The 19,109-nt window shown below is 39.1% G+C and overlaps 1 protein-coding gene across 2 annotated transcripts in view; it reads right to left on the bottom strand.

Annotated features, from left to right (window-relative positions):
- TPK1 (thiamin pyrophosphokinase 1) overlaps positions 1-19,109 on the bottom strand; it is a 351,662-nt gene that overhangs the window by 95,325 nt on the left and 237,228 nt on the right. The gene's annotated exons all lie outside the window — the stretch shown is intronic.

Consider the following 19,109-nt stretch of genomic DNA (forward strand, 5'->3'; position numbering starts at 1 on the left):
GCCAGAACTTCACGGGGTTATCACACTTAATCCTAATAACAAATTTAAGTAGTACGTCCCGAATAATCCCAGGAACGTCCACCTGACTTAATCCTAGCCACAATTTTACAAGGTAGTTTATTGTTAGTTGTTACTTTCACACATGAGAAAATTGCAGTTTGCCGAGATTACATGTGTCCAGGACCACACAGATAACAAGGGGGCAAAATCAGGACTCCCAGCTATACTTGCTCATTCTAAAGATTAAACCGATTCCACATGCTAGGGTTTTAATCAAACACTTGCTTAAGTGTAAATAAAACATTTCTCCCTAAGTAAAATCTCTACTTTATCTTATAAGTGGACTTCTGGCTTTCAGAATTCAATGTCAGTCCTGCTAATGGTTAATCTGCTTCCTATATCCATGGCTACTCTAGAGGATGCTCAGTTCTCAGTGAGAACCTCTACTGGGAAATAGTATCTACCTTGAGGAATGAGTATGCTTCTCCCATCTGGATTATGAAAACTGATATAATTTACTATGTTATCAAGTTTTCAGTTTATAAGCAGGTTAACGTTAAATGTAATGTTTAATCAAGGCTACAGCATTTGTTTTTAAATAAAATACTTGGAAATTTCCTCTTCTTCTACAAAGTAATGACTTTCCATTACTTTTCTATTCTATTCATTATCCTCAGAATATATGGTCTTTATAGAAAGATACCTCAAGTCCTTATGGGGAAAATGCCAAGGCACACATCTATTCAATAATGACACAGAAAAGATATTTTCCATAATTCATGTAACTCTGAGGGTGTTAAAGATGTTCTTTATTTTAATAAAATATTATTTGAAAGCTTAATATATGACACATTACCAGAGTAAGGTACTTATGCCACCTTTTACAGGATTTTATTCCAAGTATGCCTTTTGTATTATGTTATGGGCTCTGGGAACCTACTCTGCTCCACAGAAGACCTCAGCGTATGAGTAGGCTTTGTCTTTAGTCAATGGATTGCTTTTATTAGGAAAACAGCTCTCTAAATTACTTATCAGTTCTTGAAATGTAACACAAGTTCATATAGATCTCTACTACCTATACAACTCATAAATATGCATTTCTATTTGAACACTCAGTCAGAAGGCATAAATTCAATTAAGAGTGCTTAAATATATTCAAACACAAAGACCATTTAAAGAAAATATAAAATATATCTGAACTTGATGCCCATGACTGGAAGAAAAGATGGGCAACACAGGTAGACAAACACCAAGCGATGGATTAGACACACTTGGGAGAAAAGTGGGTGTACTGAAAACACAATGCCCTGTGAAAACAATGCCACACGAAACAGAATTGGGATAAAGTACAGAACCCATCAGGGGTGTCTGGGTGGCTCAGTAAGTTAAGCATCTGCCCTCAGCTCAGGTCATGACCTCTGGGTCCTGGGATCAGGTCCTGGGATTGAGTCCTGCATCAGGGTTCCAGCTCAGCAGGGAGTCTGCTTGCGCTCTCTCTCTCTCTCTCTCTCTTTCCCTCTGCCCCTCCCCCATGCCCTCTTGTGTGCACATGTCTCTCTCTCCCTCTGTCCATCCCTATCACTTGTTCTCTAATAAATAAATTCTTTAAAAAGAATTACAGAACCCATCTATGTAAGTTGAAATAAATACAAACACATCAATACACTTTTTCTAACAACAAAATTTAAAAAGATGTTAAAAATTTAAATATATATGTATATATATGTGTGTGTATATATATATGTGTATGTGTATATGTACACACACACACACACACAAACACGTCTGCCTATGGGAAAAATAAGGAGAATGGGAATGTGGTAGAGGAATTAAAGGGAAATGGATTAAATTAAAGGCAAATGGATCAACCAATGAGGATTCTTGCCTGGACCAGAGATAATAATGTGCCACGAACACACCAGCATAACTGACTCAACACTGAAATCTTATAAAAAGAACAATATGTTGTTTAGATACAAAGTGATACAAGACAGAAATTCTTAGACTCCTCTGAAGAAAAAAATAGGAAAATATTTTAATAATTCTGAAGAATAATTCAAGTAAGAGGAATAAGTGGGACATGGCAACGGAAAAACTTAGGAGTGAAATGAAAACTAATCTTCTTCCTGAATAATGATCTCTGTTGTTTTAGATCAATTCAGAGCAAAGCACAGAGACTATTATTACAGCTATGGAAACATTTTACATATTTGGAGTAAAAGCAGTCACTGTCAGAAGGCATGGGTTCCGGCGGGGGGTGGAAGAAAGCACAGGGGCCCTCACCTTCTCATCATGTTACATCCTAAAAGAATCAAGAAATAATGCCTCAAGGGGTAGACTTTTAAAGGGGAGGGATTTATAAATTGCTCCTGGCCTGAGTAGCTGGTAATATGGGTAGCGTGCCTAAGACCAAAAAGGGGACCGAGAAAGGAGACTTGAAATGTCTCTGGCCTCCCTCACAAACCTCCATGCCAGTGTCCAAGAGGTGACTCACACAGCTGTCCATGCGAACAATGTCATCACTGCATGGAAGGGGAAGATACTGACCGGAGACCCGATCAGGTGCAGGGGAGTCAGGGGCAGGATGTAGGCCAGGGGTTCCCTGCTGCCTGTGAGGGAAGAGAAATCAACTCCGTGGAGGGTGCACGCGTGCAAAGCTGTGACTCGGTGGCAGGACACTCACTGGTGGGGTCGGGCGGACAGGGTGGGTCGGTGGGGCGCAGGAGGTTGTTAGGGCAGCAAAGCTGTTCTGTGGGACATGACGAACACGTGAACTTATGTATTTGTCAAGACCCAAAGAATCTATAACACAAGCAGTGAGCCCTAAAGTAAATTATGGGCTTTTACAGATAATAATATACAATACTGGTTCATCACCTGCACACAAGTCCCCCACTAATGTAAGACAATAGGGGAAATTGTGAGTTGGAGAGGAGATATATGGAAACTTTGTCTAATTGGCTCAATTTTCTATAAACCTAAAACCATTCTAAGAATAGTCTACTAATTAAAAAGAAAAAAAGTCTCTCCATGACCCTCCGTCTCTCATCCCTTAATGGGACTGGCAGCGCTGGGACAGCAGGCGTGCCACCTCTGGCGGCCAGGAGCCCAGTACTGCACCGAGAGAAAATGCAGCCGCTTCTCAGCACCATTACAACTTAGGTGGCTTCCCCACCCCCCCCCCCACTAAAAAACAGGGCTTTGTTTGTTTAAACCATGAGCTGCCTTAATTTCTTTGTACAGAATTTTTCCCTCAGTTGATTTACATTGGCTAGCTTTGTCAGACGAGTTTGAGCATTGCTTCTCCCTACCACTCTCCCTTACAGAAATAACTCTGAAGGTATAGATGCTAAATATGACACAAATTATCATCCACGGATGCAAACATAACACACTTTAACAAACTCTGAAAGCCTCCTTCGGATGAAAGGGAGTGTTGTGGAAATTGATTTCCTTAGGAGTGCTTTGGTTTAAGTAGCAAAGGAATAGAAAGTGGTGGTGGCTTTTCCCGTTGGTGGATCCTGGCCCTATAAGGGCTGTCCTGCCCGGGTCCGCATCAGAAAGCAGAGCATACTAGAGGGGCTGCAGGTAACCCGCAGCCTCCTGAGCAGTGGGTGGGAGGCAGGACCAGAAGGGCAGGAACGCTCAGCCAGCCCAGAGGGCTCCACCTCTGTCTCGGGTAGCAGCATCTTTGACAAGGGGGCCCACTGTTAGAGACTGGGACTTCATTCCTTATCAAAGAGGGATTTGTGTGTCCTTGTCCTTATTTTTAGTGTGTTATAGTTAATCCCTATCTTTGACTGAAGGCCTTCCTCCCTGTTTGTGGTCTATGTGACAGTTTGGTCGTGGTTAGCTAAACACATTAGTATGCTTGGTGTTCTAGCTAACTTCTGTAGAGAAGGGTGAGGGAGCTGGGTGGGGGTGGGGAGGGGTTGGAGGTGATACAGGCGAGGAGGATAGGGAATGCACTCTTCATAATGAGCACTGGGTGATGTATGGAAGTGCTGGATCAGTATATTGCACACCTGAAACTAATATAACACTATGTTAACTACACTGGAATTTAAAATTAAGAAGGAAAAAAAAAAAAAGAATGGTGAAGGAAGTGAGGAATGATTTCTCAACTGGTAGACATTAAGTCCCTAAGAGAAGATTCTTCAACTTGCATCATATAATGCAAAGGAAACAGCACATATACATGTTAAGTTTTATTATCCCAGGGAGAGGATGCTGTTATAAAATCCACTGATTTAAATGACACGGTGGTAAGCTTTCTTTTCGAGGCTTGCTATATATTCATTGCCTTCCTCATTATGTTAACATTCAACACACCTTAAAATTTTTAACCTGGGAATAAACTAGTTTGTGAACTTGAGAAGTCACAGATAGGTTTCAGCCTGCAGTCAATTAATATTTTTTCTTTTGTTCCAATAAGATGTTTAGCCATATGTGAACAGTCTTAGTGTTTATAAATATGCAGATTTAACTTTGTATGGTTAAAGGTGAACAATATTATGCTCTTCTCCTGTATCTTCAGTCAGTGTGATGTTTTTTAAAAAATGAACAACAAAAGGAATTTTTGTTCATTCCTCAGATTTCTCAATTCATAATATATGCTAGCCTATATGTGATTTGACACAGGCAGGCATACAGCCTGACACTAAAGAACTTCCCTAAAGATTTATGCCATTACTGGAGTCTAGAGGCACATGAACTAATCATTGACTTCCATCTACTCTCATGAATCATTGCACAAGTTCCTGCTTTGTCCCCTGTTCTGAGCTAAGATAACTCTTTGAAGTCAAAGGCAGTTCTATATAGTAAAGATGGGGCAAAAATCAATCAGACAGTTTGCTTTTCCAATTGTGGTTATTTTTAACATATTAACAACCTCAATAAGGTATGAAATTGTAATTTAGTGAAAGGTAGCAGAGTTACTGCTTGGCACCCGTGCTGGAAATCATACTTATGAGCATGTTAAAGGCAGTCAGCATCATAAAATCACTTTTGCTAGACTGCAGCGTCAACTGAGAGCAAAACATACACAGATACCTAAAGAAAGGGTAAGAAGCCACCGTCACTTTGTATTATGCTTCCTCTTTGCAAATGACTATGATGCCACTGAGAGATTAGATGAAGTTCACCCTAGATTTTGCTTTTGCAAATATATCAACAAGCCATCACAATTGTTTCTCTAAATCGTTAAATACAATTAACTATGCCAAGTTTCATGGCAAGAGATCTTTGTGTGGATCTCACAAAATATGTCGCAGTTTAACAAGACCATTCAAAAGCAGTCGAATCCAGGAAGAAGATAAACGTACTTTCTATTTAGTGCAGAAGATTCAGGAAGCAGGTGCCCATACCAGTTATAAAGTGGATGACCACTCATCAGATGGCTGTTAATGCCGCACTCACACCCCGTGGCTACCTGCAGCTAAGATTTCTGGCACAGGGACCCAGTATGAATGAAACACCACTGCACACCGATGAAACAGGATAACCTCTGATAGCTCATTTTTTGTTAGTTTGTCCAGATACTTAAAAATTTATCAACAAACACTGCAGGAAATTAAACAGCCTGCAGGAAGGGACAGGGAAAGGCGTGGATGGAGGTACTTGCATTGTACTTGCCAGGAAAAGAGGCTGCCCCTCTCACGCAAACACAGACCTCTGCAATGGTGCACTTTCGTGCTGAGACTGTTCATGGGCCCGAGAGTACTCGCGAGAGCAATGGCCTCCACAGTGAATCTGGAAGGCAGCTATGCTCACCACTATACCACCGACGCCTGCTACCACAGTGAATCTGTAGCTGTAACATCTCAGAGCTAGAAGGCTTGTATCTCTACTTTCATTCTGCTTCACAAGTGCAGAATTCAAAACACAAGTGTGCTGGTTTTACTCAAAGTAGTCTGTTAAGAATTAATGTTACATATAAATATATTTACATATTTTATTTAAGATATTTCCTTTTGAAAATTCCCTAATAGCTTCCCTGTAGATAGATTTAGAGTTTCCGACCACAGCAGAAGCACATTTTCCAAAGAGCATTCCAAAGAGCAAGACTCCCAGGATCTGGTAAGATCGGAAAGATTCTCTTCCTGAAGTCACAATGCGCTCCAGCATGATTAGATGTTCTAGGTAGTTCTGTAGCGAAGAAATGCTGTTTACCTGCGTGAGAGCTTCCCTAAACTTACCTGACTACAGATCCCCCTCCTGCCCTCAAATAACACCTCATAATTACCCATGGAATCCGCATTTCAAGAAACCCATGTAGGGAAATACTAATTCGGAATTATACGCTCCATCCAAAATTATAATATATTGGTTTAATATTTCCACGGCCAGAACACTTCAGTAATGTGTTCTGAAATTAAGAATCTCTGCCTGATTTTTCTATTGGAAATTATTAGATAACTTCAGGCTGAAATTGTATGTTTTGACATGAGGTAGACTTACTCTCTGATTAAAAGATTAATGACAATACTGGTTTTCAAAAGAATGCCTCTTGCATGCTAGTTAAGCTAGTTTGTTAATTCAAAATTAAAAAATATTTATGAAATACCTACTATTGCTAGAGATAGTAGAATATTATGATAGGATAATTTCCTCATTAATGCCTAACACTAGCTATTTCAAAATAAAACTGATGGAACTAATAGTCATCCAATATTTTCTGTCACTCTGTATTGATGCTTTTTTATGTTGCTTCCATTCTGTCTTAACCCCCCCCCCGCCCCACCGCCTTTATAGCAGTCAGGGGAGACATCTGGTGAGTGCCCTCATGCTCGAGTGTCAGAAACCTACTCTTGGCTCCACCCAAAGCTACAGACATTTCAAATGATGACTTCTAAAGATAATACTTAGCCCAGAAGCAAGCATTTCTAACAGGATAGGTTATGCCAAAACATGTATTTTGAGTTAGAGTGAATGCGGAATTTTCAAGTAGTTTCAGATGAGAATAATCAGGATTGCCCATGTTCTGCTATTCCTATGCTGTTTCTCCAGCAAGTTTGTTAACCTGGACAAACTTCTGAGCAAAGGGCAAGCTCCACTCTTTTATGAAAATTCCTTGTGACTTTTAGTTAACACAGATGACTTGCTTCTAATGGCTACCATCTTTATACTAGCATTTTGTTACCATACTGCATGTCTCACACAGGTGCATGTTGTATCCTTTAAAAGAATAGAATGGATTTGAAGGCAAAGACCGCTGCCTTTTATTTCTGTTGGATTTACAGCACAATGGAAGAAACATATTAAGTGACTAATAAATATCTGATTGATCAATGGCTTAGAGCCAAATGTATTGATAAAAATTGTCAATATGCTTAGTAAAATCTTTATCAAAGCTTGAGTACATGAGGGATTGTTTAGTTGAACTCAAAGAACTCAGTACACACATGTAGACTTCTTTGTGTAGATAGCGTTTGCCTAACTGGACACCAGGACAGAGGCACGCACCACCAATAATTATAAGCACTTGCCAACAGTACTCAAAATACACTTCAAGGTGTATACAGAGTACACACTTTATGTGTGTAACATGGGATTTACAATACTACCTCACTGGGTTGTTTTGAGGGCTAAGTGAAATACCACATATAAGGTGCCAAGAACAGGACTTCCAACATTCACGTTACAAATTGATTTACTCGCTCTTCCTCTATCAGGTCGTCCAAATTTAAATGGAACAGAAGTTTTCCCTCCACTCTTCTCTGCTTTTTATTTTATAAAATCCTAGGAACTTTGACCCAGTAATTTTTGAAGGAGAATAAATGTGATTACTCCTAAGACCAATCTAAAGTATTAGAGGGAAGGGAGAAAAGGAAATTTTTTTCTTTAAGCATTTTACATTAAACCTTCATAGAGCATTAATTTGTCTTCATGAGAAGAATCATATTTTCATTTGCTTTATAAAAACTCTAGTTTTTAGTAAACTTAAAAAAAAAAGTTCCCCTATTTTGAAATTGTCCTTTTAATTAACATACAATGTATTATTTTTTTCAGGGGTATAGGTCTTTGAATCATCAGTCTTACACAGTTTACAGCACTCACCATAGCACATACCCTCCCCAATGTCCATCACCCCAGCACCCCATCCCTCCCACGCCCCTCCACTCCAGCAACCCTGTTTGTTTCCTGAGATGAACAGTCTCTTATGGTTTGTCTCCCTCTCTGGTTTTGTGCCATTTCATTTTTTCCTCTCTCCCCCTATGATCCTCTGTCTTGTTTCTCAAATTCCACATATCAGCAAGATCATATAATTGTCTTTCTCTGATTGACTTATTCCACTTAGCATAATACCCTCTAGGTTCCATCCATGTCATTGCAAATACCAAGATTTCAATTTTTGATGGCTGCATAATATTTCAGTGTGTGTGTGTGTGTGTGTGTGTGTGTGTATACCACATCTTTTCCTTCTTTATAGGGGTATAACACGAACTTTGACCATCAATTTCAGGAAAGTTCTAAGAACTTCTGAGGTCTCTTATCTAGTCATCACATCCAAAATGCAATTCTTTGTTTTCAAAATGCTCAATATGAATTGAGCCTACTACTAAGGTAACACGAGCGTCTCTTTCTTTCTTTCTTTTTTTTTTTTTTAAGATTTTATTTATTTGAGAGAGAGAGAGAGAGAGAGAGAGAGCATGACAGTGAGTACACGTGCATATGAATGGGAGGAGGGGCAGAGGAAGAGGAGGGCCAAGCAAACTCCCCATTGAGCAGGGAGCCTGATGGGGGAGGGAGGGCTCTTGGTCCCAGGACACCTGACATCATGACCTGAACCGAAGTTAGATTCTTCACTCACTGAGCCACCCAGGTGTCCCTAAGACACTTTTTTTTTTTTTCTGTGCAAGCAAACAATTTAAATACAATTCAGTTCGGCCTCTAAATCCACTGGCTTAGTTTTTAAATTCTCTCATAATTGGTCAAGGGTTGATGAGAATAGCAGCACTGCAATATACGCTTCAGCTTTCCTCCTTGTATCATCCATCGCCCCCAACCTTCCCTCTATAACACAGCTGTATGCAGAGTCACAACAGAGCTCCCCACATCACTCAGGCACCAACACGGTCCTCTAACCGACCTCTCCCTTTCGTCAGGCTCAACAAACCCCACCTGTACTCTTGTCTCTCTTCTCCCAGAAGCTGCAGGTCAGTAGGACTGGAAGGAGAGCAGAAGAGAAGGACAGAATTTCTGGAAGGATCCTATTCATTATCCTGTCTGAACAGATTCCGGGAAGTGTTTCCAGTTGCAGAGATGCAGCATGGTTGATGATCAGCATGCTGAGTTGGGCGTCTAGTTTTTGTCCCCCCCGCCACTCATGTTCACAATGCTCATAGCATGTTGTTGGTACTCCCGAAGAAGAGGGGAGAGAAAGAATGCTCTGCAATTATTTATCTCAAACTCCAGCATGACTACCAAACTTTATAAACTAGAAGAAATAAGGAGAAAGCTCCAGCTAAAGAAAAAGAGAAGTGACGTGCAATTTTTGAATATTGGCTACGTCCTAACATTCCACTGTGGTGCCCATAGTTCCCACAACAAGCTTGAGTGGTAGAGTTACTACTCGGAGGTCACAGACTACGCACAGTCATTAGCTTGCTCAAGATCACTCAACTAGTAACTGGGAAAGGTGGGGTCTACACCTCAGTATGGCATCATTTTAAAATCTACTTTTTTACTATATTATCATGTTTTTCTGGGCTTCTAACTTCAAAAGCCTGCCAGAATATGTCATTCCTTTGCTCCTCCTCTCATTTTTATTTTTTCCTATATTCACTGTCCAAGTTAAGCTTTTGTATGACCCTGTCCAAAGTTCATCATAAAGAACAAATACATGAACAATAAATGAAGGAATTAATAAGCGAATGAACATCTATCTTCCTTGACTTCATCCACTTATCTTCGACATTCCTCATTCTATTTACACATCCTTGTTCATTTACTTGTCCTTTGTTAGTGGCTAAATATAGGGAGGATGCTGATAAGAATGTTTGGGGCATACATTGGTGTTTTCAAAACATGCTACTAAGTTTTCCGGAAGTTCACAAAAAACAGTGCAAGCAAACCAATGACTGGACTAAGATTAAGGAAATTAACACACTAAAGTAATTTTTAAGACTTGGCTACTTTCAGTCAGGAACCAATAGGACAATTTTGTTTCTCCCCTAGATCCTAAAATAGTAATCGGAAGCAGCTGGATTTTACTCAGATGGTGCAAGTCCCAAGACGCAGCTCAGACATCACCTTCTCTATCATTCCTCTCCAGGGCCCTCCCTGAACCCGCAACCTGGATACCTGCACACACATGAGACTCCATAGCATACTATTTTACATCTAACTCTCTCACTGGAACGTAAACACCTCAAGGAGAGAAGCCATGTCTTATTCATTTTTATATCTTTAAAATTTTGTACATTGTTAGACATTTAGTAGGAATACAATAAATATTTACCGGAAAGGGGGCACTGAGCTCATTCGTTTCCGTGATAACTACTCTCAACCTCTAATTTATGTGACAGCTACCACCCTCACTGTCCTGTCTTTGATCTTCTTTACATTAAAACTCGTAGATTTACTGCTTACTAATTCACTATTTCCAATTCCTCGCTTCCAATTCTCTTGCATTCATTCCAGTTAAACTTTTGCTTATACCTCCCTATTTGCTTTCATCAAGATAACCAATGACCTCCAAATTGTTAAACCCAATGGCCAGTTATTCGTCCTCACCTTCCAGTAGAATTCACAATGAGTTATTCCTCTTTCCCCCCTGACATACCATCTTTCCTTTGCCTGCAGACCACCACACTCTTGGCTCTCCCTCTTCACCCCCAATTTCTTGTGCTGTGTCTTCCTCTTCTCTCCAGATCCTAGGGCTCCGTCTCTGTCTCAGCTAGATCCACTTGTCCAAAAGATCTAGCTATGCCCTTTGTGAGCTGAGCCATCTAGATCTTGGCAAATCCCCAATTTTTATCCCTAGCTGAGACTTCTCTAACTCTGCTCCTGATCATCCAGCTGTCCCTGTGATACACCCTGATCTTTGACCTCAAACCTACCCTATCTTTATCGGAGTTGATATGGACTCCATCTTTCCAACTGCTTTGGCAAAAAGTTTTTCCTCTTTTCTTACACCCATAAGTAAATCCTACTGGCTCTCTTTCTCATTATACCCAGATTCCTATCACTACTCATAATTTCTTTTACTACCACTCTATCCAACGCCCCATAACAAGATCTCTCCTTGTCCCAATAGAGCTTATTCTCAAATCAGCATCTACAGTGATACTCTGACAAAGTCAACTCAGACCTACCTACCTCCACACTGACCGTCGAGACAAACACTCCTAGCTTTCTGGAAGCTTTCCATTTCCCCCTTCTAGCCCTGAGAAGTATAGCTAGGCTTTAGGTTCTGACCATGGAGTGGATCTGAGAGAAATGTTGTCATTATTAATGAATCTAGGTTCTGAGCTAGCCGGAGGGAGCCTGTTCTATGCACAGCACTGTGGTTCAGGGCACAGGTGCTGAAGAAAGACTTCATGGATCTAAATCCCTTTTCACCATGTTTGTATTTCATTTTTTTAATCTATAAAACCAGAACAAAAGGATTGTTGAGGATTAAATGACTTGATATGTGAGGTACTTAGAATAGTGCCTGCCACAGAGTGAATGCTCTATAAACATTCACTATTATTAAAAGGATTAAAACGGGCAACCAAACAACGCATTACTTTCAATTTTAGGCAGTCAATTTACTTGCCTCTCATTTTTCGTGTCAACAATGTTAGGATAATTTTGTCTGCTAAAAGTAACCTGAAAAGTACCCCATTATATATTGTGTGTTGGTAAAATGTTGTCATAAATATACCTTTTAAGCTAGACAGACCATCATCTTAACTGTTACAGTATTTTGGTACCTCTTAGATGAGGCAAGAGTCTTCAGTGTAAGAAAGTTGAAAGTACTGATTTTTGCAGGGAAAAGTGGATAGTTTTTTGATATGGTAAGATTTCTAGATAAATATCATGCTTTAATGAAGCTTCGCTTTATATTCTGTGCTGTCAAGATGATTATCCTGAAGGCACAGGGAGGCATATTGGGTGCAATGCAGTGGGTCTGCAGTAAGGAACACCTTCAGTGTAAGGAATACGGCAGTCTTCACATTTGTCACAAATCACGTGTGCTGTTTCCGTAGTGTAGTGGTCATCACGTTCGCCTCACAAATTGTGCTGCACAACAATCATCCTCATAACGGAACCACCTAATCTTTCATCCTTTCCCATTCATACAAGTCTGCGAGTTCATGTATCTCTTTTTCATATTTCTCAGTGGTAGTCAGTCTCCAAAATGGCACCCAATGAACCTTGCATCCTGGTATTTATGTCTTTGTGTAGTGATTCCCCACAGCGAACAGGACAAGCTTGTATATCAACTGGGTACTGAAGAAGTGTTGGTGTGTGACTTCTAGGCTAGGTCCTAACAAGTCTGACAGCTGCCCCCTTGCTGGCTTTTATAGATCACTTGCTCTGGGGGAAGTCAGTCACCAAGTCATGAGGACATTCATACAGCCCTGTAGAGGCCCATATAGGGAGGGATGAAGCTATCCCTCTTCCCAACCAGCTAGCACCAACTTGCCATGTATGCATGAATGATTTGCCTTGGAATCCTAGAACTGTGATGCCCAAGGCAAATGAACTTCATGAGACCCCCCCAAGCTTAAAGCACCCAGAAAAGCCCAAATTCTAAACCTTCAAAGAAAGCTTGAGATATAATAAATGTTTACTATTGTTTTCGGCTACCAAGGTTTGTGGCAATTTGTTACACGGCAATGGATGACTAATGCACCCTCAAACTTTGCTGTCCCTTTCTGGGTGCCTGTGCCTGCATTGCTTTATTTAGATCTCCATTGCTTTTCCCCTTCTCTTCGTGTGCCCTCTCTACTTCTTTTAATGTCCGTAAAACAGAATAGGCAAATACACACACACACACACACATATATTTTGTTTACAAGAGTGCATGGAAACAAAAGTGGAAGTATGGTAAGTGGTTTCCAAAAGACAACTACCAGCTCTTCTTTGCCCCCTTCTCTGTGGGTTATTGGGACTGATTCTCCCTCATCTTTATTCTTTCTTAAGCTACCAACTCGGGGAAGGGGAAGAGTGAAGTTGGAGGCACAAAAGATTCCCCAACAACTATCAAATTTCATCTTAATGAAATTAAGATAATACAAGCAGAAAAACATTTTTTGTTTAAAAACATTATTTCATACATTCAAAATCACCGTACTATATGTGATTATTTAAAAAGACCACATCAAAGCAAAAATGAGCCCAATTTCATAATGAATTTGGCGTTATAAGAAAAAAAAGCATTAAAATAATGGACATTAACTATCTTACACTCCCTGTCCCAAAGTTATTTATTTAATATCATCCAAATAAATGATAAAATGTGACCAAATAGTTATTTTATTTATTTCAGTGAGAGACAGAGAGTACAGCATGAGCTGGGGGTGGGGAGAAGAGAGGGAAAGGGAGAAGCAGACTCCCTGCTGAGCAGGGAGTTCAATGTGGGGATTTGCTCCCAAGACCCTGGGATCACCATCTGAACCGCAGGCAGTCGCTTACCTGACCAAGCCGCCCAGGCGCTCCCCCGCCAAATAGTTATTTTTAAATTTGCTCTGAATACTATAAAGTTTCCAAAACTTGATCCTCTAATGCCAGACATACTTCAGAAGCAACACACAAGAGGCTGCTTCCTGTATTCTCTACTTTACATTTTCTATTTTTCTAATTTTTTATACAATAAAAAATTTTGTCTTAGTTTTGCTGGTACCAGTTTATGGTATCCTAGAAACTCCACAATGATGGAAAAGAACGGGTACTCACAACAAAGCAGAATTACCAACATATTTATGGCCTTATCATTTGACAGGGAAGGTCAAAGCTTCTCCGAGTTTATTCATAACCCTGCACCAGCTTTCAATTCTTCGAAAATTGCTCCTTGATACCCGGCTTCCATGAAATCACAGAGAGTGGCAGCCACTCTCTTAAGACATAAATCAGATTCTAAATAACTGATAGCACTTTTTTCCTGTAGACCTGGACAAGAAAGGCATAGCATTTTCATTGTTGAGTGCCGACGCTTAGAAAAACCAGCTCACAAAGGTTGTTTTTAGGTTTTAATTCCTAAAGTCATCTGTAAGAAAACAGTCTCTGGGGATTACAAAAAATATAGGTCCTTCTCTTGAATGTCACAGGCATTTTAATATCCTCTCTTTCATTCTCCAAATCCAAATGAAATACTGTCGCAGACTTAGTGACTTTTTATCATGATTAATGCTCTCATGACTTTGTTGCTCCAAACTCAAAATGTGCAAGCTATGTGGGGTTTGGGCACACTAAGACACAAGCCAAGGACACAATGGCAAGTGAAATAGATAAGTATATGCAACCAGCTACATATCATAAACAAGTAACATTAAAGAGAGGTTTTTTGTTTTTTTTTTTAAGTCAGGACAAAATATTAATTTTTTTTTTCTGTCAGTAATTCTTTTTTGCAGGGAACATTAAGAAATAGGTCATGGGAAGCCTTTATTCTCATAATTAGTAAACATTAGTTTTTACCATTTGGCATTTAACATCTGAGCCACAGTATCTGGGCATTTTCTCTGAGATATACTGATGTACCTTGTAAAGGGCTGAAAACAATCCCATGTGAAAAATAGCTGAAAACTCAGGATCTTTAATCTGCAAGGTTTGCAATTAATGAATTATCTTTACTTAACTATGACAATAATTCAATGATGCTTTCTCATTTAGTTGTTTATCTTAATAAAAGTTAATACAGTTCTATTAATAGCCATCCAGATGACTGCTTTTATGAGTATGCTGGCATTCGCTGTCAGCCACTGTGTTTTAGCTTATATCTATCATTGTGTTGGCAACGACAATGTCAAGAGAAGCAGTTACACCACAGTGGGGATTGGCACAGACTCAGGTCTGACTATCTGGATCAGATGCTTTTCTGCCACTTATTGGCTATGTGACTTTGGACAGCTGAATTCATCTCTTTATATCTCAATTCCCTCATCTGCAAAATTGAGGAGATACTATCTAATATCACAAAGGTGCTGCAGGGGTTAAGTCAATAGTATCCATGAAGCACTTAGAACAGTTGCCAATAAATCTCAGCTACCTCAGGATCATTACTTTGTCATGGCAAACAAACAGAAAGGGATAACGTAGATTTAATGTGGGAACAGTGTGTCTGTATCAGGACAGGGGCTCTGTTGCTCATCCTTAATTATTATTTGTTATGATAAGCCAACAGAGAAAACAAGAGACAGAAGACATATTACAATTTCCATGTGGTGCTTTTATAAGAAACATGTTAATATAGTTTCACCTGTGTCTACACCGCCCCTTTCCAGCCTCAGTCTCCATTCTAAGGCCAGTCTACATGGCAGTGTGACATCACTTCCTCAGGACCTCCAGGCTGCTGTGAAAACAGACGAAGTAGTGGGCGTTGAGGCCATCACACGAGAGGAATATGACCAAATCATTATTTGTCGTAAAAATGCCCTAATTGCCCAGCTTTATTTTACATCATAAAACCTCCAATAATCCCACAATTCACAGGGCTGCTGGTCTGAACATTGTATCTGAGAAGCAGTCAAAATCTGCAACCTCATCTTCTGACTCCAAGATGGACACCACAGCTGGCATAAGAAGTTACCGGGGAAATGTAATTTTGTGGTTATTTTAAATCCCTAATGAATTTTTGTATACACTCCTCATTTAAAAAGTGAATTCTTCAATTTTTAGAAACACCGATCACTGAAGTGACAGGAGCTAGGCTGCCACGTGTATACAGTAGAGAGAAATTAAGACCCATCCTGTAGGAACTGTCTTACCAACCTCTGTCTTTTCCTTGAAAGAGAATGTAACATTAGATAGCATAAAAAGACAGTTTTTAAAACCAGGCAGTTCCCCGCCCCCATTAAAATTGGTTCTATTTATGTCCTCCTTCTGAGAGCTGAAGATTGATGCCTTAGTAGCTCTGAGTATTAATAAATGACCTGATTCTATTCTTTAAATAACTTAGGAAAAAAAGCATTCTGAAAGGAAAGATAGATACTCCTTCCTAAAATGAGGAAAGTTAGCATCTAAATGTTAACATAAATAACATACTTTTGCAAGTGAATGAACGATATATATGACACATATGCTTTTAAACCTAAGTAGCTCATTTTAACCTGCCACTTCTCGGATACTAATGAATACATAATATTTCCAGTCCTTTCTCTCCCAGCCCAGACTTCTATACTAAAACAGAATCAATTAAAAAAGTCAGAGTAATTCTGCTCTATGAGAAACCGGCATGCTATGGCAGAGAGAAAAGCACAAAAGAACACAAAATTAAGGTGAATATCATGTTTTACAGCCTCACAGAGATCAGGTTCTCTAGGCCCAACTGAATATAATATAAGTACTCTTCACTTGCCCGTTGTGATTAAGTGTGTTAATGCAAGTGCAACATGCCCAATATATTCCTCTGGCATTTCTTACCGAATGGGAAACTTTTAGATGCTTCTAGTTTTGAAATAAAGGAAGATGCAGAAGCTAATAACATTACAAAGTGCGGAGTGATGGGAAAAGAGTGGGCAAGAACCAGGGCAGAACAGAATGGAAAGCTCCCGTAGGTGGGGGCGCTCAGAGATCTAGCGGTGCCTGGAGGAGCTGCTGGAGTGGAGACGTGTCAAGATTTACCATTTCAGACCTTAAGTTTAGGTTATGACAAGTCTTCTAAGCACTTAAAACTTAAATGAATATGGAGTGGATAATGAGATTTTTTTTCCCCTCTAAAATGTAAGTCTGATGAATGATGCCTGTAAGTACCACCAGTCATTTTTATGAGTGCTCGGCTCAGCAATATATGCTTTTTTGGGGGGGGGGTTACCTAAAAGAAAGATTTTCCCTGTTTTGGCTCCTCAAGGATGGTCACACATCCCCTGTTCAAAGAAATGTCATCTCTATATACTTCAATAGCTAAGATAATGTAGTTTTTTCCTAAATAATAAAAAGTAAACTGTGAAGGTATCTTAAGGTATAAAACCATGGATTTATGTTAATAACTGCATATCCTAATTAGATTCTTTGTATTATTTGCAACAACCAAAAGGATTAGTTTTACTTAAAATACATGTATGTGTGATAATGAATTGTTATGGTTCATAAAAAGATATATAATAGACAGATATACAATTGTGTATAATAGAAATAACTTATTTTATGAAAGTAAAAAAATAAATCTTGTAAAAAATTATAATCTGGAGCAATCTAGAATAACCATTGTGAGTAAGCCTTCAAGAGAAAAGAAAAAGTACATTAGCATTATTGTTTGACTCAAATATTTTTTTCTGTCATTTGCAAGCTCAGAAGTTGCCAAAGATAATTTTCTGGCAAGAACTGTAAAGTGTCTTGTTTTTATTCAAAAAAGAATTTAATAATTAAGGTTTTGCATTTAAAAATAATAATCCTAAGGTAAAAACTGTTTCCATGTTTAAAAAGACACACATCTGCATACCCATGGCTATGTGTTTTCTCATGGAAGATGGCCCTAAAACTAGAATGCTCAATACTTGATAACTAAATCCCATGAACATATTACAGATTTGCTTCAAAACTATTTTTCATTTTCAATTTAAAGATGAGAGTCACCTTGAGTTATTTCTTATAATTTCAGTGTGAAATGGAGGAAAAATCATTTATACAGTGAATAGTAAATGTTCTATGAAATATATCTAGAGAGTCCTTGAAACCAGACAGGAGAGTCAGGGGGCCATAGGACGAGTAGGGTTAGAACTATACCACAATGCTACATAGATTAAGTATTTGGAATTAGAAAAAAGTGAAATTATGGTCAAAATGACATATATAGTGCAAAAAACTACTACTATGATACAAATAAAAGTACTTTCAAATCCAATTTCTTAAATAAAAATTTTCTCCAAAACTTTAAAGAGCTCCAGATTTTAAAAAAATAAATTAAAATAAGAAAAGAAAATCTTCAAGGAATAATGAGAACAATATAAAATATTGAGACTTCACAAAATCTAACGTTCACTCCAGAGTCAGATATTTAACTGCCTACTCAAGATTCGTATTTGAAGGCTCAGTGGGCATCTCTGACTTAATGCAGTCCAGTGAGACTTGGTTTCTACCCACAGTCTGTCCCTCCATATTTTCAGCCTGTTGGTAAATGGTACCACTGTCCACCAAGCCCCAGACCAAACTGCTTACTCTGTTCGACAAAGCTAATAGACAGATGATGTAATGAGAAGAGACACTGTGTAATGTTCAAAACTGACAGAGGATTCATCTTAAAAATATATAAGAAACACAGCAATAAAAAGCTGACAGTATCCCCAACAGAAAAAATGAGTTAATGCTAACAAGCAGGATTAAGGAGTATGCTTGTCCTGATGGGCCCCGGCTGATGACTCACTGTACTTTACAACTGAAACTAATACAACACTGTATGCTAATTACACTAGAATTAAAATAAGTAAAAACAAAACCCCCCAAAACCTCTCAAAGCAAAAATACACAAATACTTCTTACATTTTAAAAAAAAAGAACAATAACAAGCACGTGATGAGTTGCTCAGACTCATTACGTTAGTCAATACAGAAATACAAGTGAACACAGCAAGATACACTTGATTCCTATACACTTTATATCCAGAAATTTGGATAATGTGAAGTGTTGGTGAGGATATAGCAATAATCTTTAAACACAAGAAAAATAAAAAACCCTCACATACTACTGGCTGGGTAAAGGCAGCATTCTAGAGGGCAATGTCCAACTAGTTAAATAAAGTAAACCTATGTCCTATGAGCAATTCTTCTTCTAACTGCAGATGCATTGAAGAAAGGCTCGCACGGGTCCATAAGGGTACATACGTGAGGACTCAATCCACCATTATTTGGGTGGCGAAGCAGGGCGGGGTTGGAGGGATGCAAGGTTTGGAAGCGATTTAGAGTCCAGTATGCAGAGTGGGAGGGCAAATATACTAGATGTCCAACATACAGAGCTGTGAATAA

Source organism: Mustela lutreola, chromosome 4, assembly GCF_030435805.1.
Source record: "Mustela lutreola isolate mMusLut2 chromosome 4, mMusLut2.pri, whole genome shotgun sequence".
In the NCBI taxonomy this organism is placed as follows: Eukaryota; Metazoa; Chordata; class Mammalia; order Carnivora; family Mustelidae; genus Mustela; species Mustela lutreola.